The sequence below is a fragment of the Andrographis paniculata genome, unplaced genomic scaffold (genome assembly GCF_009805555.1).
Source record: "Andrographis paniculata isolate CXL003 unplaced genomic scaffold, ASM980555v1 Contig76END, whole genome shotgun sequence".
Classification (NCBI taxonomy): domain Eukaryota; kingdom Viridiplantae; phylum Streptophyta; class Magnoliopsida; order Lamiales; family Acanthaceae; genus Andrographis; species Andrographis paniculata.
In genome coordinates, this window is record NW_026137613.1 from 2259805 (window position 1) to 2273416 (window position 13612).

General features: G+C 35.7%; 1 protein-coding gene and 1 long non-coding RNA gene across 3 annotated transcripts in view; one reads left to right on the forward strand and one right to left on the reverse strand.

Moving 5' to 3' along the window:
• LOC127266544 (cytochrome P450 71D95-like) overlaps positions 1–13612 on the reverse strand; it is a 42978-nt gene that overhangs the window by 19679 nt on the left and 9687 nt on the right. The gene's annotated exons all lie outside the window — the stretch shown is intronic.
• Positions 10522–11150, forward strand: LOC127266545 (uncharacterized). 2 transcript variants are annotated; one of them, XR_007842159.1, is made up of 2 exons: positions 10522–10870; positions 10959–11150. It is a non-coding gene; the product is annotated as an uncharacterized LOC127266545 (long non-coding RNA). The 2 variants fall into 2 exon arrangements; XR_007842160.1 differs by having other exon boundaries at positions 10522–10852.

Here is a 13612-nt window from a genome sequence, read left to right on the forward strand (position 1 = left end):
GTATAGTGCTTTGATCAAGTTTAATGTGTGCCGCCAAAGGGGTAATTATCGGTTTGGATTGATCATCAGAGAATGCCTGCAAAACTTTCTCAATATACTTTTCTTGAGAAACCCATAGCCGTTTTGCTTCTCTATCACGCCATATCTCCATACCTAGTATTTTCTTTGTTGCACCCAAATACTTCATCTCAAACTCACCATTTAGTAGAGCCTTCAAGTCATGAACTACCGCCATGTTTTTAGCTGCAATTAACATATCATCCACATACAATAGAATATACACAAAGGAATCGCTAGAAACTTTCTTCGAGTAAACACAGTTATCAAACTGATTATGAGTATAACCATTAGATACCATGAAAGAATCAAATCTCATATACCACTGCCTCGGAGACTGTTTCAAGCCATATAGAGATTTCTTTAACAAGCATACCTGGTCCCCTTTAGAACTGTTGAATCCCTCCGGTTGACACTTGTAAATCCGTTCTTCTAGATTACCATGAAATAATGTTGTTTTTACATCAAGTTGCGCCAGCTCCACATCAAAAGCACCCACCATTGCCAAACTAACGCGGATGGTTTTGTGTTTCACCACAGGAGAAAAGACTTCATGGTAATCGATTCCTTTCTTCTGTGAAAATCCTTTTGCCACCAGTCTCCCCTTGAACCTAGCAGGTTCAAAACCAGGAATTCCCTCATTTTTTTTAAAGACCCACTTGCATCCCACTGGTTTCACCCCTTTTCGTAGTGCAACAAGATCCCAAGTCTTGCTCTTTTCAAGAGACTGCATCTCTTCATTCATTGCTATAATCCAGTTTTCTGCATCTTTACTTGCCACAGCTTCTTTATATGTCTTTGGCTCATCAGAGCCAAGATCATCACCAACCTCCAATGCATAAGCCACAAAATTCATGTCACATATATTAACACATCCTGCAAACATAACTGGTTTCTGAATATTTCTCTTCCCCTTTCTTGCTGATATGTAATCTTCAACCCCAATACCAGCGTCATCAGCTTCCCCCTCAACCCGTTTCCCTTGGGGTTTTGATTGATCTGGTTGATCGGATTGATCAATAGTATTATCCTGCTGCTCTTCCTCTAACACAACTCTGTCATGAGTCTCAAACTCCACTCTCTGGTCAGCATCACAATCTTTTGTACCTGCAATACTTTCACAACCTCTACTCTGATCAAGCATAGCAGATTCATTAAAAGTTACATCTCTGTTAATAAGAAATTTACCAGAATTTTTACCTTTTGTACACCGCAGTCGATAACCTTTTACTCATGTTGCATACCCTAGAAATATGCATTTTACCGCCCTCGGCTCCAGCTTACCATCATTCACATGAGCGTATGCAGGGCATCCAAATATTCTTAGATTAGAGTAATCAGAGGGTTTACCGGACCATGCCTCTTGAGGAGTCTTTAAGTCAATTGTAGTTGATGGAGATCTATTAACCAGATAGCTAGCAGTGTTAACTGCTTCAGCCCAGAATTGCTTAGATAAGCCAACAAATATGCGCATACACCTAGCACGGGCCATGAGGGTTTAGTTCATTCGCTCTACAACTCCATTTTGTTGTGGTGTGTTTCGTACAATGCGGTGCCTCACTATACCCTTTTTTCTTGCAGAAATCATCAAATGGAGCGTTGCAGAACTCCAACCCATTATCAGTTCTTAGAGTCTTGACCTGTTTACCCGTTCGTTTTTCAACTATGGTCTTCCAATCCTTGAACTTCCCAAACACCCCATCTTTAATCTTCAGAAAGTACAACCAGAATTTTCTCAAATAATCATCTATGAAAGTGACAAAGTAAGAACAACCGCCCTGCAATTTCACCGGAGAGGGACCCATAGGTCTGAATGAACATACTCCAGAATTTCTTTTGAAGTGTGATGACTTGTAGTAAACCTCACCTTGCGTAGCTTCCCTTTTACACAAGCCTCACATAATTGAATTTTACCTATCACATCCCTACCAAATAAAATTTGTTTGCTCAACATAGACAACCCTTGCTCACTCATGTGACCTAATCGACTGTGCCACAAATTTTTCCTGTCATCATGTTTATCCAAGGACTAGGATACCGCCGCCGTTCCCATCACTGAACTGCCTTGTAGAAAATAAATTTCATGCTGCAGTTTTCCCTTCATCATTATCAGAGCACCTTTCAGGACTTTCACCCACTCACATTCAAAATGATATTTTAAACCATTCTTGGCTAAGGTTCCAAGATAAATCAAATTCTTTCTGAGTTTAGAAATATACCAACAGTCAAATTTCCTGACAGTACCGTCATGCAATTTTATCTACACTATCCCGCTCCCCTTTATGGTTAGAACCCCATCATCACCTAACTTCACATTCCATTCCACTCCTTAAAAGAAATGAGTAGATCACGAGAGAACGTCATATGGTGAGAAGCACCGGTATCCATAATCCAGGAATCAGCAGTACTAGCACTACACGCTGTCAGAATTTCACCAAAGTCCCCATCATCAAAATTTGTCTTGTACCACAACAGTACTGCTATCACTGTTACTAGAATAAACTTTTGTATCACTTCTTCCGTGGACAATCTCTTTTAATGTGCCTATTTTCCTTGCAAAGAAAACATTTAACTTTGCTAGAAGATTTTGATTTTAAATGTGACCTCTCATTTCAGTTACTCCTTTCATCTGGTCTTCCCCTACCAGAAAACAGACCTGAACCAAAACCCTCTTCCAAATAAACCTTTCTTTTCAATTCTTTGGGCATAAGAGCATCTTTCACATCATTAACAGAAATGGTAGTACTACCATATAGCATAGTATCTACAAAATTCTCATAGGAACCAGGTAATGAACAAGTAAAATTAAAGCTCGATCTTCATCATCTATTTTAACCTCAACCCCTTGAAGATCAAGAATAATACGGTTAAAGGTATCAAGATGATCCTTTACCTGATTACTTTCGGACATCCGAAGGGTGTAAAGACGTTGCTTCTGATATAGCCTATTCGTGATAGTTGTTTTGGTACTTCTCCCACAGTTTATTCCATAACCCAAAAGCCGTTGTCTGATCTACAACCTATCGTAACACCTCATCAGTAACTGATAGCAAGATCACGGAATGAGCTGTTGCCAAAATCTCCTTATTTATCTCATCTTTCATGTCTATAGAAAACATGTCTTCTCCCTCAAACGCAGCCGCACATCCTTGTTAAACTTGAAGTGCCCTCATCTTGACCTTCCAAAGCGTAAAGTCATTCGACCCATTAAACTTCTCTAGATCAAACTTATACGAGGACATCTTCAATCAATCAGATATGGCTCTGATACCACTTGTTATGAGAAAACGAGAAAGAAAGAAAATAAAGAATACAGAAGTTTTACATGGTTCGGTGATGGTTTGTCAACCTACGTCCACGGGCAGGAACCGGAGAGATTTTATTATACTGATTCAGAGAGTTTCAATCATGTCATACGACTAGAAACCATAGCTATCTATTTATAAGCACCCCAAACACCCTAAACCCTAATCCTACTTTTTATTAATTAGGATAAGCCCAAAAGAAACTCTGCCAATTGAAACAATCATTTTGCTTTGATTTTAGGTAGGGTAGACCGCTAAATCTAAGTCATGTTTCAACAAAACACAAGATCACGTGTGAGCATATAAAAAAAAAAACAAATTACCACATTATATTTGCTAGACTATATAAATTCATTTCTCCAAATATATATATATTTATATATTTGAATTAGTAAAAAAGTCTTCTAATACTTTGGAATGCAATGGAGAATAAAATCTAAAATTTTCATCAGTTTCAATTGAAGAATACAAGACCAGGATCATTACGAATTCTGGTAGGTTGTTTTCAAGTAATTCAAAATGTCACAATGACAACACAAAAATTTACATGGGATTGTGTAATTTTTACTACAAGAAAATAGTATATTTGTAACAAAATTTTTCGGTTTCATTATGATGAAATTTATTAAATTACGTCCATAAAGTTCACGTAGGCAGCACAAACTGTCTTTTGTTAATTTTCGTTACGAAACAACAATATATTGGAATCAATAGTAATCCCAATATAAAAAAAATGTATCAATTTTGGTCTCAATCTAAAAAACTAATCAATTTTAATTTCATTATAAACAATTTTAATCAATTTTGGTCCCACCATTCAAAAATCAACGAAAATTGCCGACGTGAATGTAACGGGATTCGATGTGGCAGCTGATCTGGACAAAATGCGACCGTGTATAATAAAACACGTCCATGTTATAACACGACCATGTTCCATTTTGTACAGCCGTATACATACCTACGACCATGTACCAAGATGGTGTTAGAACACAACCGTGTATAATAAAATATGGGCGTGTACATTTATGTTTTGATCTATAATTTATTTTTTTATTATTATTCAAATCAAAACTCCAAACAAACACACTCTTAGTTTAATTTTGGATTAGATTTAAAGTTAAGATAAATTTTAAAAGTTGTGTTTCCGTTGGTTATTATATTAAAATTTAAATCTAATTGAAAACTAAACTAAAGGTGTAGTACTTGAATTTTTATGTGAAAACCATCAATATATATGATTTAGGACATACTTTATTAAATTATTCTGCTTGGTATGATCCAGAACGCGTCTATTGAGATTATTAACGTTTTTGGCCTATTTAAGCGATGTTTCTGGTCCAGAAAAGCAAAGTATTGAAAGTCAAGCGACGGCGTTTTCCGCTCGGGCAAACGACGCTCTTTCCTCTTGAGCCAGCACCAGCGACCAGACATCCACTTTAGCGAAGCGAGAATAAACAACTCCAAAAATTCACTAAGTGTTTATCTTTCAGCGATTCAGCCATTCCGATACCAGCCAGCGATGACAGCTCCGCTTGAGTTGTGTTGATGCCCTCCAGCCATCTGGGCAAGCGTGGAATATCTATGTACTTATATTCCAAAGCAAGCAAAGCGACCATCCTAGGAGTTATGGTCAGTACAATTGCTTCAACAAAATAACTGACGCCAACTGCCTAACTGCTTAGTGGTTGGAGCCACTTCTTAACTGCTTGCAACTACTGTCTTCTCTGATCTATAAATAGGGCCAAATTTCTTTTTGTATTATAACTCATACATACCTTCAAGTGTTCAATTATGCAGATTTTTAGTGCTTTTTGAGAGCTCCAACCCTATAAAGGAGTTTTCTAGTTAGGAATGGCTAAGAGAGTTGAGATTTTCCCCTTTTCTGGGCGCTCACCTTTCTGCTTTCTAGGATAGTTTACTATTTTGTTTTTGCTTTGGTTTACTGCTTTCATAATGTAGAGTTTTACGGTTTTCTATAGTAAGTAATGAATATCAAGATTTCTCCAATATCATTTCTATCCAAGAGTCATATTTGTGTCAAAATGTTAGGATTAGAATACTATTTTGGTGTGGAAGAACAAAGAAGAATCGATTATTTCAGTCTAGTTTCATGTCGTATTCATTAACATATTCTAGGTAGTTCTACGTAGCTAAGTACGCGGAAGCCTTGTCAACCTGTTTAGTTGCTGTTCTGAATTCGATTCTAATTAAAGAGGGGTAACAAAAGGGTAAAACCACTAATGAGATAGAGATTAGAATAATTAATTAGGCATAGGCATGATGGATCTATTGGACCACAAAATTTCTAGTGACAATAGACTTTCTTGCGTATAATGTTCTGATTCTGGGCGTCATTGAATTCTTGTTGTAAATCCCTTAAAGTCAAGTACGAACGAAATTATTTTGTCTTAGCAGGTTTATGCAATTACATTTTCTTTTTATTTTGTTATGTACTATAAATATATGTTTTGCTTACTCCCCTTCCTCATTCGCTCACTTTATCCATGAGAACTTAGCTATCTATTAACATACAACGCAAACACAACATCATCTGTATACCCCTACCGCTCGCCTATTATCATGCATACATATATCTATACTCCGTTGCCCTTACCCACTTGCCTCCGCTCACCACCGCTTTCGCTGCATCCATCGTTCACCCACTACCTTCACCAAATGCACAGAACCGTTTGCTCCTCTTTACTTGTTTTCTTTAATTTTTTGCCTTAGTTTTCTTTTCGGCTCGCTTGGCAGCGAGCCCCCTTTCTGCTTTTCGTTGCATGTCACATGTATTGCAATTCTTGATTTTTAATGTTGCTACTTAAAATCTATGTGTTCCACCTGGAAACTCACCAGTAAAATAGTATAAAAAATTGTGATATTGCGATTAAGGGTCAACAACTTCATCTTCATTATCTATATCTGAACATGTCCAATAATACATATTCCATTTAAGAAACTCATAAGAAATTCCCTATTTTAAATTTTAAGTCATCAAATCACGTGTATCAATAGACTACTCATGTCAACAATGTGCAAATTATTTTTCGTAAGCCTTATTGAAAGAACTCTAGAGTTAAGCGTGCTTGCTTTAGAGTAATTTGAGAATGGGTGACCTCTTGGGAAGTCTCTAAGGGTGCGCGTGAGTGAGGATAGAAGCGCGCTAGAAGGACTCGTGTTGACTTGTGGTGCCACTCTGATCTTGACACACTCGACTTTGCGTGGCTTACGGGCCGGGGTGTCACAGTTGGTATCATAGCCGACCTTTGACAGCCCACAGTCGTTGACCTGACTGTTGAGGGGCCTAGCAGTTGACGATTCTTGGGGTGCAATGTGGACATTGCATTCTAAAGTGGGGGAAAATATAATACCCCCGGAGTTGGACCGTTGCTTGGTCAACTCCCGTGTGTGGATGAGCTGGTGTCAGGCCATCCGAGGTTGAATAGTAATTAAATAGATTGAATAGACTATTCATGTCAACAATGTGCACATTTATTTTCGGAACCCTACTGAAAGAACTCTAGAGTTAAGCGTACTTACTCTAAAGTAATTTGAGAATGGGTAACCCCCTGTGAATTCTCCCAAGATACGAGTAAATGAGGACAGAAATGTGCTGAAAAGACTCGTGTTGACTTTTAGGGACACTCTGCAATTTCGACACACCCGGTTTTGCGTGGCTTGCGGTCCGGGGTGTCACAACAACAGTGAGGACAGCTTCCCCCCGAAAACCTATCACGACAAGAGACAGACAAAAAGGATACACAAAAAATATCTATAATGTGACGATGTTTGCGTTCAACGCGACCATTTTGTGGGGAGGTGTATGGACAGTAACCCTGAATCAATGTACCTTGAGCAGAGAAAAAACTTAACAATGTAGAATCTTTATATTCAAGAGCATTATCAGTATAGAAGGTCTGTATGGGACAGGAAAATTGAGTTCTAATCATTTGAGCAAATTGGATGTATGTCTGAGGTAATTCTAAGTGGTGTTTCAAAAAATATATCCATGTAAAATGGGATTAATTATCTTTGAAAGTGGTATAACGACACTTACTTAATGATAAGGCTGATTGTTTTCCCAAATGATAGTTGATAACTCTTGATTTTGTCATATTTTATAGCTTATATTTATTTCATTAATTATTTATTTATGTCGAATTTTAGTATTATTTATATTAATTTATTCTAATAATTGTATTTATTGTATTTTGTGTGTAAAATATTAATTTATTAAATTTTAAGTATATTTTATAATTATTTAGGGGTATAAATTAAACTAAATAATTTGTTCCTTGAATTATATTTTTTAAGCATTATTTATGTGTTATTTAACTATTTAATTTTGGTTAAATTATTTTATTTAGTATATATATATATTTAAATAACTATTTATAAGGTGTGTCATATTTATGCAGGTGAAATAATGCTCTAAAATTTGTTTGGGAGTAAAAAATTGGCCAAAAAGAGCAAAAGAATAGCTTCAAGAGTAAAAAACAACCGTCGGCGTGAAAGTCAACAAAAGTCAACGGTCAACACATAAAAGTCAACGTGCGAAAGTCAAAGCCAACCATTGACATGGAATCTGAGCGGCGGCTGGCGCGGAATCCGAGCGACGGCTGCATAGAAGTAAGCGAGCGGCGGTTGTGCGGAAGACAGTGAACGCGGATTCCGTGAGCGACGGCTGCTTTATGAGCGCGGAATTCATGACCGAATTAAAAAGCGAGGGAGCGCGGAATCTGAGTGGCGGCCGGCGGATGCACGGAAAGCAACGGCAGCGGCTACATCTATGAGCACGGAAATTGTGAGCGGAGTGAAAATCTCTGCATGGAGGTGAGCGAAGCGGCGGCTGTGTGGAAAACAAACAGCGGGCTACACAGAAAGCGAACGAAAATTGCACGGAAATTTGAGCGAAGAGGAATTTTATGTCAATTAATCCGTGAGCAGCAGTTGCATTTATGAGCGCAGAAACTTTGGCGGGGAAGTGAGCGAAGTGATGCCGCGCGGAAAGCGAGCGCCGGCTGTGTGGAAATTTGAGCAAGCGACGGCTGCATTTATTGCCGCTGGGTCAGTGGCTACATTTATTGCCTAGGCTCCCTCAACTCTTACATTTACTGCACTCTCCCAACTCTGTATTTACTGCACTCTCCCAGCTCTCTTAATTGAATTTCTGCACTATTTCTTAGTCATTTTTTTTGTTGTTTTGTATATAATTTTATTATAGAACCTTTTAGAAAATAAGTAGTTATTTATGGTTATTTTTAGAGGTAGTTAGTAGCTATTTTTAGAAGTAGTTATTTATGGACGGTTGTAATCGCGAAGCTTCTAGAAACATTTCCCCTATAAATATCCCCTCTAATTGTATATTATATGCACCCATCATATATACACAATCATATACATAATCATACACAATCCATCATTTCATACACTTCATTTTCTCTATTTCATCTCCTCCATATTTTTATCTAGTTTAATAATAAGAGATTTTTTCGGTTTTGTGTTGCGAACAAACTGATTTTCTCTTCTTTTTTTTTCTTTTAATTCCAACATATTATTTTAGCTAATAACATTCCTATAACACTTTTCCACTTCACCTTCACCAAAATATTCCATGTTCGATTTGAATTGTTCAAGTTAGATTTCGAAAATGTTGCGGAAGAGCGACAGAAGAATCGACTATTTCAGCTAGTTTCGCATCGTATTCGTTAACAGATTCTAGGTAGTTCAATGTAGCTAAGTAAGCGGGAGCCTTGTCGATCTGCTTAGTTGTTGTTCTGAATTCGATTCTAATTAAAGAGAGGTATCAGAGGGGTAGAGTCGCTAGCGGAACGGTTGGAAGAATAATTCATGGGGTATATGAGCTTGTGTATTGGGTCACAGAAATGTCCAGTGACAACGGCTTTTCTTTCAAATAATGTTCTTTGCCGTGTATCGCTGAAGCCTCGTTGTAAATCCCCTAAGGTCAAGTACCAACCGAGTTGAGATTCGAGCTTAAACGAACAAATGTGATCACACTCCTTCCTCCGAGCCACCCCACAATTATACATATATTTTTCGCTATCACACCATCATCATCCTGCTCATTTCAGCCAAGGAAATTTAGCCATTAAGGAACGCAAAAGTCAGATACAAACGTCTCGCTCCATCCTTTTTGAGATACGTACATTTTAGCACTTTTTAGTTATATTTAATTTCTGCAATTTATCTTTTCAGTTTTTTCGATCGCCTTAACTCATTGCTCTTTTTCTAATTAAATATAGGATATTCGCATATTCTCTGAGTTCGACCCGGACACTCACCGGTTAAAGAGATTTTTTATTACTACACGAATACGCATGACACTATTTTCATTTTATACATATATAATTTTTGTATCTTAAAAAGATATTTTTTTTAAATCTCCCAGAAATCTTCAATCAAATTTTGGCGTTTTTGTCGGGGAATAAGCGTAGTATCTTTGTTTTAATTGAAAAATATTTAGTTTAATGCTAATTTAATTTTAATATTGAATTTTTTATTTTATTTTGAACCTCTAATCTATCGGCGGTATAATTTGTAGGTTTCGAGTGTGCGATATCCTTCAAGGATCAAACCTGCGCGACATTTATCTTCTAGAAAAAAATTCAAAAAATTTAAAAAAAAAAAAAAATCTGCAGCAGTGTCTTTGCCTCTCCTCTCTGCTCTGTGTCATTTCACTTTTTCTTCTATACATAATAATAATAAATAAATAATATTAGTAATAATAATAATAACTGTAATAATAACTAATATTAATCATAATTTTGTGCTTATTCAGGACTTACACGATGTCCTTGTGAACTCCGCTAGCAAGTGGTGACTCGAAGCCCTCTTTACACCGCTGCTGCTGAGATGTGAAGGCCGCTGTCTTCTCTAGCCGTTGGAAGCCACCGCTAGCCAAGCGGCGAAAACAAGAGGGAGAAGTAAGCGGGTCTGCAAACAAAGCCAATTTCAAAAAAGTGCAGCGAAGCGACCGTAAGTAAAGCAGTGCAGACTAGCCCCTCTTGGAAGCGAAGCAGATAATTTATTCTTCTCTATTTAGGGCAAAAATTTATTTCCTTATGCGACACCTAAAAAAATATTCCAATTTCTCATAATTCAATTCTTTGCGTCATGAATAAATAAATTTTAGGTAAGAATCAATTTATATATATTTATTTATATATTTTCCTCTTTTTCTTTACCATTTTCTTTCTCTCCGTCTACTCTCCCTCTAGACACCCAATTCTTTTTCCCCTAAAATTTTTCGCCTTTTCAGTAAGCCCTAGCTTGCAATCTCTTCCTTCCGTCATCTTCATCTTCTATTTTTAAAGAAAAGTATGAATTTCACACCCGATTTTCTTTCAATTTCGTCCAACCCTAATCCGTAAATTCCCCATATTTCTTTACCGTAACCTCTTTTCTCCCACCGACGACGATGAAGCCAACCGCACCACTTGCTCCAATTCCAACTGCCTACGAATCCACTGGTAAATATCGGAAGAAAGGTTGTATTACTCAATTCCACCTTCTCTTGCCTATTTTCATCGAATTTCTTAATTTCGAACATAATACTAATACTTTGAAATTTTGCAGGGCTGTTTGGGGATTCGATTGTGCTTTTGATGTTTATTGTAGTTGTGATTAGGATTAAAATTATGTTTAAGTTTTGATTTAGTATTGATTGGAATTAGTTGTCGAATTTGTATACGTAGTTGGTATATGATTGGTGAATTGCGGACTGTGTCCAGGAGATTTAAATAAGATGAGTTGTGAATTTTTTTCTTATGATGATTTTAGGATTAATCGCGAACAGCCTACAAAGGGCTGATTGATGGGCATTCGGTGAGAGGTTTTTCAAGGAACAATCTGCTGTGCTCTGGAAATTTTCAGAATTGTTCGAAATTGAATTCACACTTATTTTGCAATAAGTGTGAGGAGAGGCTGTTTTGAATATTTCCGAGCCGCGAAGAATTCGAAAAGGGAGTTTAAATGCAATCATATATCTTCAATTCTTAGATAATATGACTGCATTTCGTCTTTCGCTGTTGAAAATATATTTTGGATTATTTGCAGCCCTTCTCAAGCTACAAATTGTTCAAGGGAGAACAACAATTCAAGTGTGAAGAGGGAAGTCATCGATAATACCAAAATAATTTTTGAAAAAAATAAATCTGGTTGCACAAGACATGAATCAGGGAAATTTTTTATTCCCTTCTCAATTATTTATGCCGGCTTATTTATTGATTGCTAATTTGTTGGGATTGTAGAATAATTACTTCTTAGGTAAATTAGTAGTTGTAATCTAGTTGATTTAGGATAATTTTCAGATTATAGTGTAAAAGCAGTTGTACATGTTTTAGCTTACTGTTACTTAATTGTCTTAGTTCATCCTTGATCCCAACTGTACCATTTTAGGCTAGTTCAGTTGGCTTTAGTTGAGATAGAAGTATAATTAGTTAGCTTAACTAGTTAGATTATTCAAACTATGTATTTTTAATTAGTTGTTCGCTGTTGTTTTTAGCCTTAAAATGTTGCTGATTAGTTAGGATTAGAATTAGATTGGTTTGCAGTCAATTTGTTCGGAATTTGTTTGAGTGTTCTTCTTAATTGTTAATTAGCTTTGTAGTCTTGATAACTGGTCTAGTTTAACTGCCATTAAAACAATCTCCTAGTATAGTTGCGTAATTTATAGCTTAGTTATAGTGTGTTAGGTTAGGTTAATAGTTTGTAATTTAGGCAGTATGTTCACTTCTGCTGCTCCTTGCCTTCTCCTGCTGCATGTTTAGTTGATTGCAATAGATTTCTAAGATAGATCATATCTGCATTAGTTTAGTTTAGTAGGCTGTAGTTTAAATTTTATCGGAATATTAGTTTCTCACTACAAAAAAACTAACCTTTTTGTAACGGAAATTAGGAACAGAATTTTTTTTGTCCTTATTAGTAACGGAATTAAGGACTGAATTAGAAAATTGCTCATCTTTTACCAATTGGCAACGGAATTTAAGAATGGAATAAATTCGTGCTTAATAGAGATGAAAAATAGGGACATAAAAAAATCCATCCTAATTATAGACGGGAATTAGGAAGGGACAAAAAAAATCTTCCCCATTAGAGACCGAAATTAGGGATAAAAATAATTCTATCACAGATCGAAACATAAATTAAAGACAATGTTATTTCATTAGTAATCAGCAACAAAATAAATAACAAATTTAATTCCATCCCAAATTAAGAACGGACAAAAATTGTTTTCATCCTTAAATAAAAATTAATAAATAATTTATTTATTAAAAGAAATAATAAAAATTATTTTTTTTTACCCTAATTTTTTACTATCAACTAGATTTTTCCAAAGTGTATAAAAATAATTAAAATAGTAATAAATTTTATAAATAATTAAATTAATTATCAAACATCAAAAACTAATATAATTTAAATTAAATATAATTATATAATAAAATTTTATAAAATCTAAAATATGAATTATTAATAAAAAAATTTTTATTAGTATTACTATTATTTAATTTCAGAAAAAAAAATTAATAATATATAATAATATTTGTGGCATCTTACCCTAATCGCTTATATTACACATTCATAACCGCAAGCAACACACAGGTCTTCCTCTATCTCTTTTTTCTTCCCCAAATCTCTCTTTCTTCCTTCTCCATTTCTTTCACTTTCCTTCTTCTTTACCCACCAGCCAAATGTTCTATCGTTGGTCCCAACTTCCCACCAAGTTAGTATATTATTTTTTAAAAAATAAAAAATAAAAAATACAAAACCCAGGTTCGAACCATAAACCAACCAATTTGATAATCTGGTTTTGGTTTTGGTTTTGGTTCGACGCCTCCTGTTCGAAATCGATTAAGCAACAGCTCTACCTCGCATAATACCTCTGAAATCCTCGCTAGCCACATCAACCGCTTGCCGCCTCTCACCGTAGACCTAAAAAATCACCGTGTTTCTTTCTCTCATTCTCTCATTTTTTTCTACTGGTACAATATCGATTTGGGTACCGATTTTTCTTTGTGTTGTATTTCTTAGAGAGATGTTGTGTTCTGTGATTTTATATTGTGTTTCTTAGAAAGATGTTGACACTGCGTTGGTTGTACTCTCTCATAGAAGACTAATAAGCGAAATTGTTTGTTTCTTTAACAAGGTTTGAAATATTACCTGTTGATGTTGTATAACTTTGTAATGCAATGTGAATGGATAGTTAAATGTATTTATTAGAAAAAAAAATG